At 38.6% G+C, this 24,526-nt stretch overlaps 1 long non-coding RNA gene and 1 pseudogene across 1 annotated transcript in view; one reads left to right on the forward strand and one right to left on the reverse strand.

Annotated features, from left to right (window-relative positions):
- Positions 1-2,143: 2,143 nt before the first annotated feature.
- LOC141279518 (uncharacterized) overlaps positions 2,144-24,526 on the forward strand; it is a 77,607-nt gene continuing 55,224 nt past the window's right edge. Inside the window, exons 1-2 of the long non-coding RNA XR_012333898.1 lie at positions 2,144-3,257; positions 10,719-10,749. This is a non-coding gene — a long non-coding RNA (uncharacterized lncRNA). The remainder of the gene's footprint in view (positions 3,258-10,718; positions 10,750-24,526) is intronic.
- Positions 12,010-15,007, reverse strand: LOC101333909 (cullin-1 pseudogene; annotated as a pseudogene).

Below are 24,526 nucleotides of genomic sequence, written 5' to 3' on the forward strand. Positions count from 1 at the left end.
AATGCTGCTATGAATATCGGGGTGCATGTATCTTTTTGAATTAGTGTTTTTGGGTGTTTTTGGATATATGCCCAGGAACGGAATTTCTGGGTCATGTGGTGGTTCTATTTTTAGTATTTTGAGGAACCTCCATACTGTTCTCCATAGTGGCTGCACAAATTTACATTCCCACCAACAGTGCAGAGGATTCCCTTTTCTCCACATCCTCTCCAGCATTTGTTGTTTGTGTCCTTTTTGATGATGGCCCTCTGACAGGTGTATTACTCTTACTGACAGAAAATAAGAAATGTTACCTTTTTTCCATGTGTGTGTGTCTAGGCATAAAGTCACACCTGCTGAGTGTTTCAGCGAAGTATTATTAGCTACATTTTCTTGGGTTCTAGATTAAACTTAAGTTGAGCTAGTGATGATAATAGCCAATACTACTTCTTCAGGAAGGTATATAGTACAATATAGAAGAGACATAAGCAACTAACTAAGGATTAAGACGGGATGAAGGGCAAGCTTTTTTCTTTAAGAAGGCCGGGTCCTGTCAGTGTTTGTATGTTGCACAAAGAGGAGACTAGAGATCACTGATGAATCACAGTTTCTGATGAGCACAAAGCAATAAATCTAAAGAACAGGAGGAAGAGTTAGACTTGACCTGAAAGCGAGCGACACTTCTTCCATGAAGAGGGAAGCAAAGAAGGAAGGGTACAAATTCAATTAATTTTTTACCTGGGGTAGAGGAAATTTAAGCACCTGAGAGAAGGAGGTGGATGGTAGTGGAGGGAGAGTGTTCACGAAGAAGAGAGAAACCTGGAAAATCACCTGCAGGGAAAAGAGAAATGAGTGGACTGGGGATATTTAGAATTATACCTAGGTAGCCTTGAGGGTAGGCAATATATTAGCACAGTACACATCTTAAAGAGAGAGATTTTTTTTGAGAGTGGGAGAGTGATGATCTTAAACCGGAGTGGAAGGCAAAAAATCATGGTGTCAATTATTATTCCCTTTAACCTCATTACATTACATTACCTACTTATTTTCTGTCCTCCTTAATGGCCAGGCTGTAAAATCTACAGAGATAATGACCATGTCCTTTCATATTTTTGTGTCCTCAGCACCAGAACGGTGTCTTCCTCATAGTAAATGGTGAAAGGAACTGACCTTTTGGGAGCTCTGCCTGGGACGGGGGGATTGGCATTGAGGACAGTTCAGTAGGACAAGGACAAGAAGCAAAGTGGGTTGACGCTACCTCAAGCTGAAATGCAGGCCTCAAGTTGTTCCCATAATAAAGCAGTTAAAGACTCTTGAGCTCTTTAATGCTAGATTGTGTGTTTTGTTTGGGGCCTAATCAGGAATGTGCAGGCTTTGCTTAGGAGTACAAACAGAACAGTGGGGAAAATTTTTAACTGATCTCTCAGTGTATAAACCATTATCCTAGATTATAGTGCGTTTATTGAATTCTGAGTACTTCAGTGTCATCTCTGTGTGTACACTCCCCATCTTTGACTTTTTCTTTTCCCTTTTCCCTGTCATTCTCCCCCGCATCCCTTTTTTCTGTTGTACCTCTCTCTTGTATTTCCTTGCTTTATTATCAACCCTTTCTTTTTCTCTCTCTAAACATTTCTCATTTGTGAGGAAGGGGTAATGTTTATCAAATGGGAGTTAAAACAGAAAAATCAAGATGAAGGAAAGAGAGGGAAGTACATTGAGCATGTCTTCCTCTTCCCTGTTATAGAGAAAAATGTTGTGTTTGATTATGCATCATTTGTCCAAGATGAACAGTGGGCAGGAATGTAGGTATTTCAGGGTCAAGGGCAGTACTGAGCCTAACACAAACACACTTGGCCTTTCATTCTAGCTTTGCCATTTATGATCTGTGTCATTTATGGCAAGTTCTTTATCCTTTCTAAGTCTCAACTTTCTTGTTTCTAAAATGGGAAAGTTATTATCTAACTGTGGTAAGCAGAAATGTAGCCCTCATGATTTTTGCTCCCTGGCGTTACACCCTTTTACATGACAAAATGGACTTTGTGGGTATAATTAAGGTGACTAATATGTTGAGTTCAAGATTGGGAGATTATCCTGAATCATCTAGGTTGGGCCTCTGTACTCACGTGGAGCCTTAAAAGAAAAAGGCAAAAGAGTGAGTCAGAGGGATTTGGAGCCTGAGAAGCGTTTGATGTGCTGTTGCTGGCTTGAAGATGGAGGGGCCACATGGAAAACAAGAGAAGGAATGAGTTCCGGCAATGATCAGTTATCTTTCTAGAGGACCTGGAGTGCAAGTTGAGGACCGTAGCCCCAGTCAATACTGTGATTTCAGCCACTGAGACGCCGAGCAGAAAATCCAGCCACATCGTGCTATGCTTCTGACCTACAGAAACGATGAGCTAATCACTTTGTGTTGTTGAAAGGTGCTGCGTTTGTGGTAATTTGTTATAACAGCAACGAAAACTAACACGAATACCAATAACATTGCAAGAGTTAAAGGAACTGACACAGGGATTAGGGCTGTAGGGAGTCCATAAATCACATCCCTTTCATCTCTAAATATAGAAACGACTGAGAAATAAGACATGAAAGACAAATGGAAAATGAAATGCTAGTATTATTACTGATAAAGGCTGAATTGGATGATATGACCTCAATGTGTGGCCACCACGGGCTTTCTAATACTTCACTCAGGAAATAAATTCACACTTGTAGTTATCCACTCAGTAGAATGATCTTAGCCCCTACCCATCCACCCCCGCTTTGTGGGCACAGACCATTTAACCACGCAGTTGAGATCAGAGTAGCTCTCTCCAAAAGTAGGTAGACCTGCGAGACAGAGACCCCATGTTTTTTGGGCTGAGCATGATTATTTCCTCCTTACAAACTTACTAATCCTATAAGTCATACTTGTCCAATGGGCAGAAGGAGATTAGAAGGGCTATTCCGACTAAAATACTTCCACACTGAAAGACAGCTCAGGAACATGAGATCCTTGACAAAGAATCTGGCACGAAATAAATCCTCCTATATAGCTGCCAAAAGTTGGCAATGATCTGGCTTTCCTGACACATCCCATTCCAGGATGGCTCTTCTTCCAGAATCTGACGCTACTCTCTGCCCTGAGTCAAGGCCCAGAGGTCTTCATTTTGGTGCCCGGCTGAGGTTGACATCTCTTGCTTGTACGCCGACATGTAACTGCCCAGCTCCTGTTCTGCTGCCCTTTTGCACTGGCTGATTGAATCTCATGATCTTGGGGCCGTCAGATTCTCCATGCTTCTGTGAGTATTAACTTATGAAATATATAATGCAGTCACTGTGATGGGCTTTCAGTAAAGAGAGACAGAGTAGGGCTCTCTTCTCTCCCCATTCCAGATTTCCTGCATCCACCCTGGGAACTCCAAAGATCTCCCACTGAACTTCACTGTTCTTGGAATTAATACAATAGTAGCAGCCTTTTCCTAATTTTAAGAGGCAAATGAAACTGATAAATCAAATTTTATATTTTTAACCCTTTTTCTTAAAACCCTGCTAAGGATATGTCCTAATCTAGTAAGCACAGAATCATTGGACAAAATCATTGCTGTAATTTCATGGTTAAAATTAATCAATAATTCATGGTGCTACACAATGAGTGTGATTTCTATGTCTTTTATCAAAACAAATTTGATAAAAAAATGATATAACATAGAAGTGATATTGGTGGGAATTTCAGATTAGGTACGAAACGGTGTAGGTGCAGTTCTCTGGTGAAGGATTCTGAGGAAGGAGCCTCAGAAACCACAAACTTAAATAGTCACTAACTTTAAATCTAGGCTGGCTCTGACTGTAATACTATTTTATGCTCCTCTTTCCCAGCCAATTAAAATTCCAGCAATTACATGGCATTCCAGTTGGCTATTTTTGCTATCTGTGTAAAGGCAGGCAATCATCTTAGAGTCATAGGATTTGGAAGAGAAGTGAGAATAGTACAAACTCCACTTAGCTAAATCAAATGCATTTTTTTGAGCTTCATAAAAAGAAAAATGTATATTTATGTCATGCCACTATCAAGATGCAGGGTCAATTCCAAAATGTTTGTGAATATTGGTATGTTCATTAAAAAAATCTTTTTTTCTTGCCACATGTCTGCAAAATACCTGTGAAAAATTTATGGGATCTGTGACAGGTTATTTAACTTCTCTGTGCCTCAGTTTCCTCATCTGAAAAAGATCAATTTCATAGAGTGTTTTTGGGTATTTAATAAATCTTTCTTTTCCTCTCTCCACCCCCCCCCCACACACACAGCTTAGAATAAAGCCAAATACATAAAACTATATAAACTACTGTTGTTTTTCTTGTTATCTCTTAACACTATTTAAATTGAATGTCATATTTATATAGTATTTACCAGTATTTTCTGTTTGTGAAGTGCTTTTATATTGATAGTTTACAAAATCTAATCTTGTCTTACATAATCAGGCCAGGTAGAATTATACCTATTTAACAGATGAAAAAATTGAATCCTTAAATTATAAGGATTAAATTATAATTAAAACTATAATTAAAATTATAATTATAAGAGTAAAAAAAGTTAGATTTGGGATTAAAACTTATATTTTCAAGCTCCAGCCAGGATTATTGTTATTATACAGCTATAATGAAAATTATATGAATCTTAGAACAAATGTTTTGAGGTTTTTTTCTTCTACACAAAAGTTCTACTCAGAATAATAAATGTACAATTATTTTCAAAAGAGAAAAATTTAATTTCAATTTGCTCTGAAGATGTTTCCTTCTCAGTAGTCAATATTTTTGATAGAGTAAAAGGAAACACATTTCTGTGTTCTCTGAGACACTGAAGCAGTAAATATTTATTTTTGAACTTAAAACAGGACTCCTTGGCACTTGGTTGCTAACGAAAATGTTTACCAATCCCCAAGCTAAGAAGAAGGATTCTTTTGAGGAGAATTTAAGTTGTCTCAGTAGAGCAGTGATTAGACTGACCTTTGCAAAATGCTCTAAAGTTGATTATAAGAAGCTAGACACTTCAACAAAATAAATAAATAAGCTTTAAATGGTAGCAGGAAATTCACACTAAGGCACAGACACATCAGAGCAAATTGAACACTGAAGGCCAAAGAAATCACATGTTGTTCAAGAAATCAGTCAGTGAGGTAAATATGAAGTACACGATGAGACAGGGGACCATCCAGATGTGGCTCTTTTCTTTCAAAGCCAAATAGACACAGATGTGTTCACTAAATAGAATCCTACTTCCTTAGATCTGTTTAACAGGATTCTGTTTAGCTTGTAAAAAAATTGCAGATTCCCGGGCTTCTCCCATACTTTACTTTTTGGTAAGTGTGGTCTCTGAGACCCCGCTTTTCACCTACACAGTATCAGATTCTAAGAATACTAAGTTTAAGAATAGCTGCTCAAAAAAAAAAAAAAAAAAAGAATAGCTGCTCTAGCTTTGGCTTCAAACTTCTCTTAATAATTTTTGCATCCTGAGGGGAGGTTCTGAATTGGAAGAAAAGTGTAAGGCACCTTGGTACTTGGGGCTATGGTTGGGGGGACCGTGCACCTTGGGAAGCCAGCAGAGACTTTCACTGAAGGGGTTAACAGGGCTGAGCAGAGTTAGCTTGGAGGGAGTTTGGACACCAAGGAAAAAAGATTAAATATTTCCTGGGTCAGCGGTAATCACATTTCTGGCTTTTGAGTGTTAGAACCAAATTCTGGCTATTCTAAGCAAAAAAAGAAATTTTATTAGAGGGGCGTTGGAGGCTCTAAAAATTCATGACAGCCTGGAGGATTTGATTTGGGAAATGGGCAAAGACCAAGGGAGCTCTAGAAAGCTAGTTGATGGAAGTAGGACAAGGTTTATGCAGCAGTAAAGAGGCTGGTTCCGACTGCCACTTAACGTCGAAGCGGCCAGTCCTAAATCATGTGCTATCTCCCGGCTATGCTGGAATGGAGTGAGATACATCACCCCCTTCGGTATCTATGGGCTGGCACTATCTTACATCAAAGCTGCACAAATGAGGGCTTTGACAACAGGCAGATAAGGTGCTCATAGGAAGTAGAAACTTAAATGCTAGGCAACAACAAGAAAAAACAGCATTAAATATCTACCATGAGCTCCAGCGGGATGGTCATTTGAGGCCACCTACATCCCACTGAGCTGAGTTTAATAACCGTTGATGGTAGAGAGCATACTTTTCCCGGCTCTTCCTAATTTACCCCTGCTCCCATTCGCTTTTGGACTCACATATCTCTGATATATTTTTGTAATCAGAACCTTCTCCTTCCTTGTGCTCAATATCTTGCCAAATACAGCCAGTCAGTATTTCCCACTTATTACCTGCTAGGATTATGTAATTTTCTGAACAGGTTTGAACAGGTTGAATGCAACCTGGCTCAATTCCGTTATTGAATACTATCTGCTTTTGTTAGCAGTACCTTCTAAGGACAGATATTGTCCAAAAATAAATTGTCCAAATTCTCTGTTTTGCTTCCTGGGCTACTGCGATAGCCGTAGTTTTCAGCAGGAGTACACATTCAGCACATAAATGACATCAAACTGGAATATTTTATATTTTGTTAAATGTGAGTCAAATTTGCTTAAGATTGTACGTCCAGCTAGCTCATATCAAATGGATCAATCAAATATTTACCAAATTCCACCTCGGTTGCCTATTAATCTTTTAGACCTTATTCTAAATGAAATTCTAATTTAGTGGTGAGATAAAAATAATTATGACACACATTTTAATAATACAATATTGCACTCTATGATAATCTTTGTAAACACAGGAGAAACCTTCATATAGCAAGTGAGACCTGACTTTAATCTTGAAGAACAAAGGGGATCTATATATATAGGCATGCCTCGGAGATACAGTAGATTCGGTTCCAGACCACCACAATAAAGCAAATATTGCAATATAGTGAGTCACACGAATTTTTTTTCCCCAATGCATTTAAAAGTTATGTTTACACTATAGTGTAGTCTATTAAGTGTGCAATAGCATTATGTCTATAAAACAATGTACATACCTTAATTAAAAAATACTTCATTGCTAAAAAGTGTTGATCATTATCTGAGCCTTTAGCCAGTCATAATCTTTTTTAAAATTAATTAATTTTTGGCAGCATTGGGTCTTCATTGCTGCGCACAGGATTTCTCTAGTTGCAGCGAGCGGGGGCTACTCTTTGTTGCGGTGCACGGGCTTTTCATTGCGGTGGCTTCTCTTGTTGCGGAGCATGGGCTCTAGGTGCGTGGGCTTCAGTAGTTGTGACGTGCAGTCTCAGTAGTTGTGGCTCGCGGGCTTAGTTGCTCCGCGGCATGTGGGACCTTCCCGGACCAGGGCTTGAACTCATGTGCCCTATATTGGCAGGCGGATTCTTAACCACTGCCCCACCAGGGAAGCCCAATCTTTTTGCAACAATAACATCAAATATCACTAATCACAGATCACCATAACAAACATAATAACAGTGAAAAAGTTTGAAATATTCTAAGAACTACCAAGATGTGACACAGACACACAAAGTGAGCAAGTGCTTTTGGAAAAATGGTGCCGATAGACTTGCTTGATACAGGGTTGCCACAAACCTTCAATTTGTTAACAGCATATTATCTGCAAAAACTGCCCAATAAAGCGAAGCCCAATAAAATGAATTGTGCCTAGTTGCTGAAAGTAGCTGAAAGGGAGTAAATCAGACTTGGGAAAGCTATGCTGTGTTCTTCATATAGAGACAAAATTGCCCTGGTTAATGCATTTGTAATTTAGGCATTGTTTCAGCCTTATTATTTCCTTGTCTAATAAACTGGTCTACCCAGTTGTAATGAAACTTCCTCTTATCCTAGAAGATTCTTCCCTCTGGTCCGTCTCCTTGCATATATACCTTTGGAATGTTTGGTAGTCATTTGATTACCGATGTTGAATGTGGGATACTCTGCAGCCAACACCTTTGGTGCTAAGATGTCAACAGAACAAGGGTCTACCTAGAAACTTCTTGATGATCATTAACAGATATTAAAAGCCACTTTATTCCAAAACTCATAATGTTTTTCCAGAACCTACCTCTGAAATAGGAGCAATGGGAGAACTGATATGCTGCCTTCCCCCTTCTCCATGGAGGGAACAGAGTAATCTTGACATGAAAATTGGATGTTAACCCTGTGCTAAAATCCTCTAGTGGCCTCTCATTTTACTTTCAATAAAATGCAAATTCCATACTTTGGTCTACAAGGTCTGGAAGCTTGGTCCCTGCCTCCTTCGAACTTGTGCCATTTTCTCCCTTCCTCACTATGCTGCAACCACACAGTACCCTCTTGTTACCCCGATATACCAATATCCTTTCAACCTCATGAGTTTTGCTCTTGTTGGTCCCGCTATCTAGAATCCTCTTTCCCGGGCTCCTGAAATGCTGTGTCTTTTTATCAGGCCTCAGCTCACACTGCACAATATCAGAAAATCTGCCCTGATGACTCAGTCTATCGTTGTCTCTCGTTTGTCCAATTTACTGTCAGATCATCCTGTTTTTTTCTTTTTTTTTTTTGCGGTACGCGGGCCTCTCACTGTTGTGGCCTCTCCCGTTGCGGAGCACAGGCTCCGGACGCGCAGGCTCAGCGACCACGGCTCAAGGGCCCAGCTGCTCCGCGGCATGTGGGATCTTCCCAGACCGGGGCGCGAACCCGCGTCCCCTGCATCAGCAGGCAGACTCTCAACCACTGTGCCACCAGGGAAGCCCAAGATAGCAATATTTATGAAGCGTAACCTGTCCGTTATAAATTGGGCAAATTCCAAACAGGAGGAAAGAGAGGTTAGAAGGATACTTAAGATGCACAATTATTGTTTCCATGCCTGCCAAGAAGCTAATTGCTTTTACTTTGGTAAGTCTACATTTTAATATAGGTTTGAGATCCTTTGCCAGAAGAACACAGATTTTTCTCTTAACTGCATAAATTATTGGGATTTTGTTACTTAGAGAAAAAGCAAAATGATAGCTCTTCACAACTATGTAGAGAGAGAATAGCAGATGTGTTGGTCTGAATTATTTTTTTCTTCTTTTCTTTCCTTCTTTCTCTTTCGCATATTCCATCTCCCATCCTCATTGTCTTTCTCTTTAAAAAGACATTTATTTTAGAGAGTTTTTAATGTGTGTTCAACAAGATGCTAGATGCCGTGGGGATACACGAGAAGAAGAAATCTAGACTCAGTTTAGGAATTTGGAGGAGGAAGTGATGAGTGTGGGCAGGAGATAGAAGGAGCCACAAATGTGTGACTGACTACAGGTCAGCTTTGACTCACTCACAGGCGCCTTTCACTTTTTAAAGGCAATGATTTCTCTCATCTCCTCCCAGTTTGAATTTATTAGCCCCAGGAAACTACACCTCAGAATAGTTTAGAAGAGAGAGGAGACAGAATTTACCTACTCAGTTTCCTCCCATCTCTCGATTCCCATTAGTCAAGAGGATACAACGCCCTGCTTTACTGGATGTTATTATTCAGCTCCTTGGTGGTCAGTAAAGAACAAATCCCACACCCCATTTTTTTCATTGAGGTTTGCAAGTGGACGGGGATTGGTTTGTGGGACTTGAGAGGCGTGAAGGTCTAGGACCTCACCTTGACCTCCAGCCAGCTGAGGAAACTTGGCAAGGGCATTGGCAAAGGCAGCAGCAGTGTAGCCCACAAGGAAGAAAGCATCTCTGTAAATAAAGAGGTGGCCAAGGGAATTTGAGGAAGCACAGAAGATTTTTGTCTAATGATACAGTAGTGAGTGATTAGGACACTGGATATATGAGTCTAGTTTAGGAGAGTGGTCTGATCTGGAGATAGGTATCTTGGAGTTACCAGCCTATAGATGCTGTTTAAAGCCATGAGCCATCTGTGATAATTAAGAAGGTGAATGTAGCGGAAGAAGAGAGTAGCAGCAGGGGCTGAGCCTGGGGCTACTCCAACCTTACAGGGTCAGGAAAGAGAGAAAACAACAGTGAAGAGTTAGGAGTGAATAGTGACAAAGGAGAAAAAACAATAGAAAGTGATGTCCTTGAAGGCCAATAAACAAGTTACATTAAGGAAGAGCAACCTTTAAGTGTTTACTTTGACATGCATGAGTAGATCGCTAAAGGAGGTGCCTAGAAACAGAAATACTAAGTTATAGAGCATGCACCTTTCATATTTTAAAAGACAGTCTCAAATTGTCCTGAAAACTGGCTGCCCCAATGTAAACATCAGAACTCTGAGAGTTTATGTTTCCCAAAACTTAAGCGATCTTTAAACCATTTTAAATGTTTTCCTAATTTGATGAGTGAAATATGACACATTTCTGTTCTTTCAAATTGCATTTGTTTAGTGTTTTGATACTTTTTAATATATTTTTAAGCCAATTTTTTCATTTTTTGAAAAACTGTCTTTTTCCAGTGTCCCACTTAGTTGTTTGCGCCTTTCTTGTTGACTTGTATTCTTTATGCTACATACTAGTCCTTTATTTTGTAATATGTATTTTATATATTTATAATATTTTATTTATATTTATACATAACTATTTCTTCCAGTTTTTCTCCACCTGTTAATTTTGTTGATGCTGTCTTTCGTCAAATGATTATTAGTACTTTGCGATAGCCAGAACATTTGGCAATCTTTTTTTGACTAATTTTACCTTGGAAAAATGTTTCATTAAAAGGCTTCCCTACCTCAGTATCATAGAGACAGTTTTCTTTATTAAAAAGTCATGTTTCTGTTTTTATTTAGGTCTGTTCTCCATCTGGAATTTGTGTTTGAGGTAAGTAATAACATATATACATTCCATTTAAATATATTTCTGTGGAGAACCAGAGCCAATATTAATTAGTTGGTCACTCCAACTGCTAAATTGTCATATAACCTCCAAATATATCAAATTCCCACTTACGCTTGATCTTCTTCAGAATTTTCTATTCTGTTTGCCTTTACTACCTTGAAACTCCCTGATGCCTTCTGTGTTGAGGGTCCACAAGACCACCCTCATGTTTGATGATTTGCTAGAAAGACTCAGAGAACTCAGAAAAGCTGTTATATTCATAGTTACAGTTTATCACACCGAAAGGATACAGATTAAACTTAGTCAAGACAAAAGGTGAAAAGGGCAGGGTCAAGGAGAGATTAGGAACAAGCTTCCAGCTGTTCTGCTTCCTAGAGTCCTTGAACAGCATTTAATTTCCCAGCAACATATGTGACAAGTCCTATGAAGTATTGCCAAACAGCGAATCTCACATGAGCCTTGGTGTCAAGGTTTCTATTAAGGGTCAGTCAGGTAGGCATGGCTGACTGCCCAAGTGGCTGACCTCGGTTACTCAGTTTCCAGCAACTCCGGAGGTCAAACTGATACAGTGAGGTCCAAGTTCCCACCATAAGTCACTTTATAGCATGAACTATATCTGGCATGCCCCAAGGCCTCATGTATCAAATACACTCTTAACAGACAGGATATTCTAAAGATTTATCACTCAGGAACTAGTTGAGGGCCAATCCTTTCTCTGGAATGTGAAAGTTTTGAACATTCCAAGCCTGCTGATTAACCCTTTACTGCAATTTTCAAACGGATACTTTTTTTTTTCATTTTGAATTTTGTCTGTATTTTTAAGTTTTCCTTGGTTGGAAGGTTGGTCTGAAGCCATTAGTGAGCAATTGCAGAAGCAGAACTCTCAGCAATTACCCTCAGTAATTTGGAAGTATTGCTCTATTGATGTCATGTATCTAATAAACCTGATAAAATAGCTCATGAAAATTGATTTTTACACTTTATTACATTGTTTTTTCCCCTCTGATGGCTTTTGAAGTTTTGCTTTATCCTTAACATGTGGAAGTTGCTTTGCAATGTGTTCAGGTGTGAAGTTTTATTTGTTTCTTGCTTTTTAAATTTGTTATGATATTGCTTTGCATTAAGTGGACTTTTGTAATATGTAGAATCATATATTTCCATAATTCTGAGGTATTATTTCTTCAAATATTGGCTTTCTTTTATTTTCTCTATTACTTTTTTCTGGAATTAAATTGAAAAGAAAATTTGAACTTCTGGATTTACTCTCCATGCTTCTGAACGTCACTTTGATACTTTCTCGAGTCGACTCTTGTTTTTTTTTTCCTTTAGTTTTATTTTCACACATTAAAAAATGAAATATACTCTACAAATGGTTTTTCATAGCAGATTACACGTGGGTCCGTTCAGACCTGCTCTCTAGGTGTTGCTGGCCTCCGAGGGGCCGCCCAGCCGGCAGCTGTTATTCAGGTGGCCAATGGGTTGATTCGGATGCAGAAGCATGCAGCCCTCAGCATGGAAGGTTCCATCCTCTCTGGTCTTAAATTAGGTTAAATGGCATCGGTGTCCGTATTTACAGACTTGAAGCGTGGCGATCCTGAGCAGTTCTGATCCTGAGTAACTGTAGGTGTCCTGTTCACCATCCACTCGCTCCAAATATTCTTTCGCGATCAGAATGTCAATGCATTTCTTAATTACTGGGATCCGAGGCTTGAATATTGAGGAGAGCTGAGTCAGTACTTCTCCAAGTAACTGCTGGTGTTTTAGAACCTTCCTCATTTTCATAATTCTCACGAGAGCCGCCTGGATCAATAGTTTACGATCTGCCTCGGTGTTTCTGTGTGTGGTTTCTTGTTCCTGCTTCTGTTCCATTTTCATTGGCACATTGATATTAACCCTTAATTTCTTGTTTCTATAACCAAGATATAATTTTATTAAGGTATCTTGCTTCAATTCCATCTCATCAACAGGTGTATTTTCATCTTCCAAGACCAGTAACTTCAACTTCAATAAGATCTGTAGCACTTGTGCAAAAATGTCAGTTTTGATCTGGGTGCTGTCCATCAGCTGCTGCACGGCGTGAGCGTCTTCCGTGTTGTACCGGAGCAGGATGGCCATCCGGAATGTAGATGCCTGCAAGGTGTATCTGTTTTTGAAGCAGTTTGTTACTAATTCTCCTTCAGACAGTTGATATAACCACGTCAATTTTCTGCCACTGTGACGGCTGGCGTAAAACGCCGTCAAGCGCTGGTAACTCCGTTCCAGCTCTGACGGCAAGGCAAACGTACCGGACTGCTGAGAAGGCCATGATCTGGAGCTCAGAACTTGAATACTGAAATCCAAGCCCAGCGGCTCTGAATTTGTCGGGTGCTTTTTGAACCACTCATTCAAATATTTGCTTGCACCAATGTCTTGAAACATCCGCTGAAGTTTAGAGGTATACTCAAAACCGCAAGCTTGCTTTAACTTAGAGATCATGCTTGCTTCGGCGTCATCACTCGCACTGTTCTGATGAACAAACCTTTTTGCCAGCATCTTTGCGTAGAACTTCTGAAACACGTCCCTGTCCTCTATATACTTGAAGACTGCTATCGCTTGGTTGAGCGTGTCTTCTAGTTCTGCTTCTTCTGGATTCTTGGACCTCTTCTTCAACAAGGAGTCACAGTATCCAGCCAGCAACTCGGAAGATTTGCTGGACGACTGAGCCATTTTGGTAACTGCATTGTTGTTTATGAAGCGACCGCAAGCCTTGTCCAGCACAGCCACGAAGCCAGCATTGTTGCTGAATGCCAACATCACCAGGGCGTTGTATTTTTTATGAACATCCAACACTGTCTGTATATACATTTTGGGGTCATTTAAAGCAGCTTCTCCACACTTTTCAATTGCCGCAATACACTGATTATGAATGTGTGTCTCCAGGAGTGTTTTCAATTCTCCCAGGCCATCCTGGATTCTAGATACAAGATTATACATGCGACCCAAATCTTCACTTTTGTCGGCATCCAATAAATTCTGAAATTCCCTGTGGAAGATCTCCAAGTGTTTCTCAATGAGCACCTGCCTGCACTTCCTGGCTAGCTCTTCTTGGGTGTTCTCATGAAGGTACTGGCCTCTCCGCTGCTCCTCCGCTGCTCCTCCAGCAGACGAGTCTCTGCCTTCTTCATATATTCAGTAACTGGGTTCTGCTGCAAGAATTTGGTACTCTCTCTGGTATAAAATCTCTCTGTGTCAGCCAAAACCGAGACTCAAAGGATTCTTTGTACACCTTTAGCCTAGGGCCCATCGCAAAGGCATCGTCTTCGTTCAGCCCCAGTTCCACGTAAGATTGTGCAATTCCACTCATCAGTCTTGTATTGATGGTTTCACCATTTCTTTCCTTTTCAATCAGCAGCATCTGTTACCTGTTTATTCAATGGCCTGAAAAGACAATCTCTCCAAGTCACCAATGCAAGAGAATAGATTTGGTAGATTCCTTTTCGTCCTCCGTAATATTCGCAGAGAACCCAATATCTATTGAGGTAGGCACAAATGCCATTCAGCACTTTACTTGAAAACCGGTAATCTTCCCATTGTTGAGTGTAGAACTTCAGTACACTCTCATCTAGCAAATCTTCTCCGTCCTTAAGAAGATTTGTCAAGTAATTCTTCAAAAATTCTTTAAGCTGTTTGTACAATTCCAAGCCAACTAACTGAACTCCCTCCAGCGTCTCCCCCTTTTTTGATTTAGAAGGAGGGACACCAGCCTCTTGAGCTTGGATTGACTGGTGCACACTCGTGCAGCAGTTATAAACATGAGTGTAGAGTTCCATGTATCTGGATTTCACCATACTTTGTCTGGTATACACTTGCTGGATTCCAGCTCTGAGGTCACCCCAGGTCTGGTCAGGGCCAATCTGCTTCAGTCCATGGGGATTCTGGCTCCTGTTGGATGACATTGTGAGTGATATTCTGAAGTCGTCCAACACAGCAATCCTTATTCAAGGTACAGCTAATTCTCCATTAGATGAAAATTTAAAATATCATTCCAGATTTATTCACAGCAGCTCAGAAAGGATGTCCTTTAAATTTAGAGAGTGAAATCTCATTGCAGGCAAACCTGGAAAGGGACGTGTAAGTAAAGCAAACACCAAAGTGATTCCAGCACTGAACTGAGTGAGCAGAAACATCTTGCTCAGAAGCAGGCTCACTGCTTCTATTGTCCTTTGTCTTCATAAGGTAATCCACTGCATTATTTGCATTATATATTTCCATAACATGTTATGGAAAAACCGAAGCAAACTTTTTGGCCAACCCAAAAAATACACGTGCACCCGCATTTCGTGGGTGCCTAAATGGCTCCGGCGACGTCTCTACATGGTCGTTGCTCCTGGCCCCAGTTAAATCCCCGTTCCACCAAGGTCTTGCAGTGTCCCTCAGCCTCCGGGGCTGCCCTGCCTGGAGTTGCATGCAACACGGCTCCCTCCTCCTCCTTGCCCATTCGCCCAACTCTTGTTATTCTTGGTAGTTATAGTCTATAAAGTCTCTGGGAACCTTGAATGAGCAAATACTGAGCAATTGTTCCTCGGGGGAAAGATGCACGTTTCATGTATACGAACTATTTTGTTCTTTAGCTAGTTTCAGTTTGTTACTTAACCTGACTATAATGAGTTTCTTTTTTACTAATTTCAAACAAGTTGCCATTTCTATGATCTCTAACTTCTTTTTCCACAGTACATTTTTATTTTATAGCTATTTACTTTTGTGTCATGGGTGTATTTTACTTATCTCTTTGTGAATAGTAACTATATGTATTCCAACTCCTTGATATTTTTATATTATCTCTAAGTTATTGGGTATAAATTCTTTGATTCATGAGTTTGTTGCCTCCTTTTCCAGCATTTCTCAGATGCCTGATGATTCTTAGTTTTGATTCTACGTCCTCAATTATGACCACCTGTTGACACCATGGCCTTTCCTTGCAGTCACGTTCTTGGTGATGTCATTGGTTTAAGTCCAGGAGTAGTGGCAGCCTTGGTTCATTGCTTCACTGATATCAGAACATTTTATCCCATTTCCCCCTCTTAATATAGTTATACATTAATACTTATTTACTTTTATAAACTTTCTACAGTATCTGTATTAAACATAAACCAGAATGTCAGTTTTGAATAGGAGCCAGAAATTTTGGTGTGCATGTTCAGTCCACCTTGAGACTAGAAGTTCCATTGTGTTGTTAGAACTTGATAGAAGATACAGCCATGGGAATAAATCTCCCTGACAGAACCTAGACCATAAAAAAAGTGCAGGCATAATCAAACAGTATCTCAGAATGGAAGGGGTCAAGGGAATAAACGCTCTGGACTCCTTCCTTCCTCTCATATCCTGCCAGTGCCTTTTTGGACCAGATCCAGTCATAAACCAGAGAGTAGGTGAGCACAGGAATGCAATCCATTGAAAATTTTAAAGCAGCAGCTAGAGGAAAAGTTAAATGGAGAAAAACCAGTACATCAAACTAGTTTTAAGGACTAGTTGCCCACATCCTGCCTTAATGCATACAATACAGTGTTCAATTGATTATGAATTTATAATTGAGGGCCAACTTATGTTAGCCAAAAGTAATGTGCGTGTTATAGTATAATCTATACCTCCGATTATGCTTTTTTCCTTAGTTAAAATTTTCATGAATTTATCAACATCCATAATTTAGAATATATATTTATATATAAAGATATAAATTTTACACATAAATATATATTTTATTAGAAGTAAACATTAATAAATTACATACATAAACACACAACTATTTTATCTTAGTGTCTTATCTAAGAAGTTATATATATATTGAAGTCCACTAGTGATCTGAAAATCAAGAGATTGGGACTGGGGATGCGCCGAACAGAATAATTTAAATTTCTTTTCTTATTAGGCCTTCTTAGTGAGTCACTTATTTCTTTTTAAAGACAGGAAAGCAGAGCAGTTAAGGCAAATATTTGCCATGCTCAACAAACAATGTTCTGATGTGTGAATTGATTCTAATCAGGACAGCCAACGTCAGCTAAATTAATACACCATTAGGCAGAAAATAGACGTATCATCAGGAGTACAACCTCCTAATTTGCTGATCATGGTTGAACACTAGCCAGTAGGTAGTAACTAATGGCACCACAAACAGATGTTAACTGAACTATATTAAGTAGACACTGTGCAATTCTTTTTCTTTTCAACTCTATACTTGATGGTAATATATCATCTTTGGGTTTTCTTATTATTACTAAGTTTATAACAAATATTATTATGATAAAAATTACATAAAACATATTTTCCCTGAATCAAATTTGCTCCAAAATCTTTTCATTTTTTAACTGTAATGCAATATAAGTGACTCATTTCCTCAAATTAGCTTAATTTCAATTTAGTGAATATTTATAGATGCACCATGTGCCAGGCACTGTGGTAGGGACTGGGAAAATCAGGATGAAAAATCACGTTTACTATGCGCTCAAAGAGTCATTGTATGCTAGAGGAAGAAGTCATGTAAATGAATAATAATGTGCAGGACAATAGGTAGAGCAAAGTCCATAGATGAAATCGGTGACATTGTAATAAGTCAGAGAGAATGTGATTGTATCTGAGAGGTTTATAGGTCCCTTAGAGAAGTTGGGATCTGAATTGTGTTTTTTTGGTTGTTTGTGTGGTTTTTTTTGCGGTACGCGGGCCTCTCACTGTTGTGGCCTCTCCCGTTGCGGAGCACAGGCTCCGGACGCGCAGGCGCAGCGGCCATGGCTCACGGGCCCAGCCACTCTGCGGCATGTGGGATCTTCCCGGACCGGGGCACGAACCCATGTCCCCTGCATCGGCAGGCGGACTCTCAACCACTGCGCCACCAGGGAAGCCCCTGAATTGTGCTTTATAGTAGATTCAATAGCCTCCTTCAAGATGTGTACTTATATCAGTTGGTGGTGGATTGGGGCGTACCAGGGCAAGAAAGGTGTCCCCTTTTACTGAGCATTTCTCTTAATGCAGCATTATATATAAGTTATGGACTATCATTTATACTCTGATTGCTGAATTAAAATTTTTTTAATGGAACAGTTCATAACTCCAAATCCGAGTATTAGAATCAATCGTTTTATTTATTGCATTTATTGCCCTATCAACATCATTGAGGACTGCTCAGTACAAGGTGCCAACTATACCTACTGGTAGAGGATACATAGATGAACAGTGAATCCTTCTTTAAAGTACTGACAAGCTAGTAAAAAGGCAATATGTACGTATGCAGGAGGTACACAAAATGGTAACAATGTAACGGTGACACTAATACAACAAATGGTAACTTAAATAATTATAATAAAGTACAACAGAATATGAATGGTATAATTTATGTTTTTGTAGTGTTTAATCACTTATACATGTTTCCCACATTAATTTCATTTAATGTTCACAAATACTCTCTGAGATTGATGTTGGTATTCCTATTTTATTGATGAAGCAAAATAGGTAGAGAGAAGTAATAAATACATAGGAAGTAAATGAAAGGAAAAAATTCAGGGCCAGAGCTGAAAAAGAAAATAGAGTATAAAAGATAGATTGAACTTAAAACTCTTGAGAAGAGGCAGGGGAAGGCATGTGGAGTTAGTGGAAAGGAAAAGACTATGCAGAGACCAGCTTGGCTAGACTATGCATATGAAGAAAAATAGTGTATGCAAACATGTGAAATCTTTAACATAAAAAATTAGGAAAAAATGTTCGACAATAGAGAAATGATTAAATAAACTATTGTGTGTATATATATATATTGGAATTCTAAGAAGTATTAAAAATGATGTAAATGAATATCTAAAGTCATAGTAATGATGAAAATAATTGACTTTTAGGCAACCAATTTTTTAAAAATAATGAATAAATGCATAAGGTACAAAATCCAGAAAATATGAAAGGGTTTGTAGTGAAAAGTAATCATTCCTTTTCAGTACCCACTTCATCCCCTGTCCAGAGGCAACATGATTATAGATAATTTACGTCTCTCTCTAGATAATCTATGCATATAGAAGCATATACACACATAGGCACTATATACACATATTCATTTTAAAATTCTTGGTTTTTAACCCTGTTTTTGAAAATTTAACAATGTGTCTTGGAAATGGTTTCATAGTTTATATAGAACTACCACTGTGTATATGCACTATAATTTATTGATGATGGAAATCTTTTCACATTTAAAAGAAATTTATATTTCCTTTTTTTGGTGAATATCCTTGCTTTTTTTAATTGGGCTATTGATTTTTTCTGTTAATTTTAGAAGCTCTTTTAAATCTAATTATTCCTATAATTGTCTGTGTTACAATTTTTGTTTTACAATCTTCTCTTTTATCCTGACTGTATTTATGATATTTGTGCTCTGTAGTTATATTTTATTTTTGTGTAGTTGAGTTGATCAATCTTTTTTCTAGTTCACTTACATTATTTCATATTTTCTTCCATTACTTTTATCATTTTCATATCCTACATTTACATCTTTGATCCCTTTAGCATTTTAAAAATAATAGAGGCAAGAGGGAGGGATCCTTTTTAGTTATCTTATCATTTGTTGAAAATTTTTGTCATTTCCCCAATTACATGAAATACCTTTATCTTGTAGTAAGTTGACATAATTTTAAATCTATTTCTGATATCTTTTATTCATTGATCTGTGTAAATATTCTTTGCCTGTCATTATCTAACTTATTTTTTAAATGGGTAACTATTTAACTCACTTATCATCAATCACTCTAACTATTTGAAAGACTGTATTGGCTGACCATCCGTTACATTTATTTCTCAAAAACTTTCTAGGATACATGCAATGATTTAATATGCAAATATTAATGGAACAATGTGCTGTCTCCACGGCTGCAGCTAGTCCAAAATGTACAAGTAATATTTATTTTCTCCTTTGTCTATCACCAGTTTTATAATTTTCTTACCATTGACTAGAACTTCAGTCTAGATGGCTTGTTTGGAGTTTGAGTTTAAGAGTTTGGAGTTCTCGTTGCTTTAATGTTGCCAGTTTGGGTTTATTGCAATTGCCTATTAGACTCATCAGCAGGCATGAAAATGCCAAGAGATGCTCCAGTGAACGCCTAGGTTCTAGATACAGTTCTGTCTTCCCACATTGTATTGCAGCAACCACTCCTTATGGTATTTGGGATCATGTCCGACGATACGGCAATTCTTTTCCTGGCCTACTGTTCCACTGGTATGAGGGAACATTGACCAGCTTCTGCTTTAATGGAACCCTTACAGTGTACACAGGAAGAAGCTTCCCCTTGTTGCTTCCCTTCCCCAGTCCCATTTGGCTTCATGTCCTCTAATCCAGCAGAACCTAAATTTGTAGGGTCAGGAAGTAGAAATTCTGCAAAATGGTCACTGTAAGGAGTGATGCAGTGGGCCAATTCTGCTTCTACCCCTCATTTCATGGTCCCAGGTAAGTCTAGAGATTGGGGCCATAGCGTTGCATATCAGGCATTAGTTCAATGCATATGTCTCATCTTAGCAGATACCCAAAGATGATGCTTTACACATTTTAACAGGTGCTTCAAAAATCTATTATGCTAGCTGCTTCCAAGATGGCACCCTGTATGGTAGGATCAGAGAGTGAATTCCGGAGTCAGGCACTCAGGGTCATACCTTCTCTCTTAGAATGGCCCCTCGGTCTGAGGTTATATTATGGAAGATTCTATGTAACTTAATCAGGTATAAGCTTTTGAGCTGTGCTCCTGGCAGAGGCACAAGGCAGAAAAGGCAAACTTGTATCCAGAGATAATTTCAAGTCTGAGAAGAGAAAATTGCTGCCCTTCCAGGGTAAAGCGGCCCAATGTAATCAACCTGCCATAAAGTGAAAGGCTGGGTCCTAGTGGTGCAAGGCTTGGCATTGGTTTCTGCTGCTGGCAGTTCAGGAATTCTACAGTTAGAGTGGGTAGATCAGCAGTTTCAATGGAAATTTTGTACTTTGTTTTGCATTAACCTAGGGTTATCCCATGGAGGTTAACTCCCTGATGTATCCATGCTCACACAGGCATCAGAAAGACTGAATGGGTTCATGCAGGTGTCCCACATAGTGGTGGCAGAGAAACCCTGGGTCAGAAGAGAAGACAGAGTGGAGAGAAGGTAAGGTGTTGTTGGGTTACGTCTGCACGTAGCTGGTTGCTGTAGCAATGGCCAGAGCAACAAGTTGGACTGAGAGGATATGAACCAGGGCATGTGAATCATCTGATCCTGTGACCCTCATCAGGACACTAGTGTTTGGGATGTTATTTTGCTTTCAGTAAAATCAAATAGAGCATGACCACAGAAGAATACATCAAATACCAAGGCTAGGAATTAGTCTCTTTATATCTAGGCAGGACTAAGGAGAGAAAGCCTCTACTTCTGAATGGCAAATCTTCTATGTTCCTGAGTGGACATCTAGTGTATGACTATTTTAAGGTCCTTGATACAGATTTCTAAGTGATTTTTAAAACATTATGAGAGTACATTGTATAAGAGTATCCATTTCACTGTATCTCTGATAAAATTCGGAATGAAAATTTTTAGTCTCACAATTCAACAGTTGAAAAATAGCATCGTATTTTAAATTTGCAATTCTTAGTTTACTACTATGGTTATATTTTTGAAATATATATAAACTTATTCTTCTCTGGGTGGCCACTTCAAATCATTTGCCCATTTTTAAACTAGACCTCTTTACCTAAGAACTCTTTATATCTGAGACCTCTTTATAAGTTAGGAAGACTGACCTACTGTCCATCAAATACAATGCAAATATTTTCTCACTTTTTTATTTGCCTTCTAATATTAATCATGATTTTATATATTCAACCCCTCCCTGTTTTTCTTATTTTTTTCCGTAAAAACTGACATTTGAGTAGTCTCTTTCTTCTTGGTTTTTGCCAGGCTTGTTAGTGAAAGCTAAATAAAGTCTGCCAGTCACAGTTAGTTGTCACTTGTCTTTACTTATCTGTTATAATCTTCACTTGTGTATCATCAGTTTTTATTTTTACAGTTATTGATAGTTATGGAAAGAGCTTAAAATTTGCCCTGTGAAGCAAATGGATGATAAAATTATGTTTTTAAAAAAATTATAACTTATCTCTGTTGAGTGACTCAAAACAATTTTATTTATCCCTTACCTCAAGCAGTGTGGAGTATATTAAGATGCTAGATCTTCAAACTGTGGTTTGCATACATCAGTATCAGCATTGCGTACATGCTTGCAGAATCTCGGGCCTTAGACCAGATGTACTAAATTAGGATCTACATTTTAACAATATCCCCTAGTAGTTCATCTGTCCATTATTGTTTGAGAAATATCATTTTAGATCCTCTAGTCTATTTTCAGGGAGACATAAAACTAACCAATTAATTTATCAGTTTCCTGGATGACGAGATTCATAAAAATTAAAACTGTAGAATGTCATAATAGAAATATATATTATTGCTAATTTTTTCTACTCCCATCTCAAGATTTTAATGTTACATATTGAACACATGAATTGGCATCTGAGCTTTAGACAATTTTCACTCTTGATAATCACCACTAAACTGAGATTTTCAGCACCATATATATAGAATATATATAGAATAGTCAATCTGCAGTCAAAGGAAAAATTATGAAATCTAATCCCTCTATTTCTAGATATAGTGACAGTCATGACTCTTTGTCTTTAACGACCAAAATCATAGGAAGAAGGAAGAAAATATGTAACTTAGGTATATCCATTCTTAGGTGTTATATATAGTTGTATCTTAATTATATTCATTGATTCATGTATTTACTCTGTACTTATGTACAAGGCAATATTGGGGATAATTAAAGAATAGGCAAGAAAAAGAGGGTAATATTGTTATCAACAACAAGCACTTTTTGAATGCTTGCAGTGCGTTGGACATTTTCCTGGCACTTCTGCTCTGCAATCCTCATAACCACCCTCAAGGTTAGGACTATTATTAACCCAGTTGTATAGGATTATCCTCAGAGCCTAGGAAAATAAAGCAAACTTTTACAAGGTCACATAGTGAGTGGTGGGGCTGGAATTCCAACCATGTTTGCCTGAACCCCGAGCTCCATCATACATTTTTGAGTACTTGCTTTGATTCTATCAGTAGATGACAGTTTGAAAATTGATGAAATCATTCATTTGCATTTTATATTTCTTTTCTTTAAAGTTTCAGCTAATGGAACTTTAGCTTTCTTTCTTTTTTTTTTTTTTTCTATTGGTATGCGTGCTGCTCACCCAGCTTATTCCTAGTGCCTTCAAAACCCTGAGAGAATACATGGTGAAGGCATAAAGCTGTGTGCTTTCACCTTGCAGCAGGTGGGAGACACTCATAAATAAAGTGAGCAGTGCTGGACAGAAGGTGCAACGTTCTTACTTCTTCCCTTCCCAAGTAAAACTGGATAAAAACTTGTTCCTCTACCTTGTAAAGGGCATAGCGCATTACATGGCACTGAAGGCAGAGCTGTTAGTTCAGAGAAGAATAAAATAATTTACTAAGAGAGGAGGGAGCATTTGTGTGTGTGTGTGCTCAAATAAGAAGACATATACGGTATTTTTCTTGATATTATTTTCAAAATGTGTAGTAGAATAAATCTAACTATGGAGAACGTTTAAGTAAATTTGGTTAAACATGCAAATGTCATGTGATCCCATCCTGGAGGCAGAATTGCCTCTTTGGTTTACTTTGATTCTGTAAAATCCCAACTCTTTGTTCTAAACAACTATATGAGAGTATGGAGTATTTGCAATACAAATGACTTACTAATTATATGTAGATGATTTCTAAAGGCATAAGACATTTTCTTTCAAATTCTAGCAGTGGGAAAGATGTGAAAGCATCCCAGCAATTGACTTCATGCCAGAAAAACTCCAACTGACTCATTCTCCTTAATTGCTTAATCTAAATGATTTCGCTACAGTAGTTTCCTAAACATGGTGTTGAGTCTTTTTCTTAAGGATGAAAACAAATTTTAATGGCCTATTCTAGTTTCACAAATTAGGAAAAAGAGAATATAAGCTGCCGCATGTAATAATAACATTCAATGATATTACTTTAAAACAAACATTCTCAGGGCTTCCCTGGTGGTGCAGTGGTTAAGAATCCACCTGCCAATGCAGGGGACGTGGGTTCGAGCCCTGGTCCGGGAAGATCCCACATGCTGTGGAGCAACTAAGCCTGCGCGCCACAACTACTGAAACCCACGCGCCTAGAGCCCGTGCTCCGCAACAAGAGAAGCCACCGCAATGAGAAGCCCACGCACCGCAGCGAAGAGTTAACCCCCGCTCGCTGCAGCTAGAGAAAGCCCACGTGCAGCAACAAAGATCCAATGCAACCAAAAAATAAGAATAAATAAATTTAAAAAAATAACTAAATAAAACAAACATTCTCAATGGGAGCAATATCTCCTTCAATGGTTCTTGGGGGAGGAAAAATATCTTACTTTTTGTGTGTAAATCAGAGACATGCATACCGTACATCATTAAATATACAGTATATCTGTGGTATTAAAATTTCATGGGAAGAGGTTAGAGGAAAAATGGCTAAAAAGGTAATAATAAAAAAGATTGACAAACACAGCTTTAAAGCATACTTCCTATATCTCAGCCAGCAAGGTTCTGCCAAGTTATTGTCACTAGGCGAAGAGCTTATTTTGTTTTCCTGTCCCAGCAGGATCCCTCCTGAAAGCCAGTGATAAAATTATCACCCGCTGCTGTCTCTAGTGAGGGTCTGGATACAA

The sequence above is a fragment of the Tursiops truncatus genome, chromosome 9 (genome assembly GCF_011762595.2).
Source record: "Tursiops truncatus isolate mTurTru1 chromosome 9, mTurTru1.mat.Y, whole genome shotgun sequence".
NCBI lineage: Eukaryota > Metazoa > Chordata > Mammalia > Artiodactyla > Delphinidae > Tursiops > Tursiops truncatus.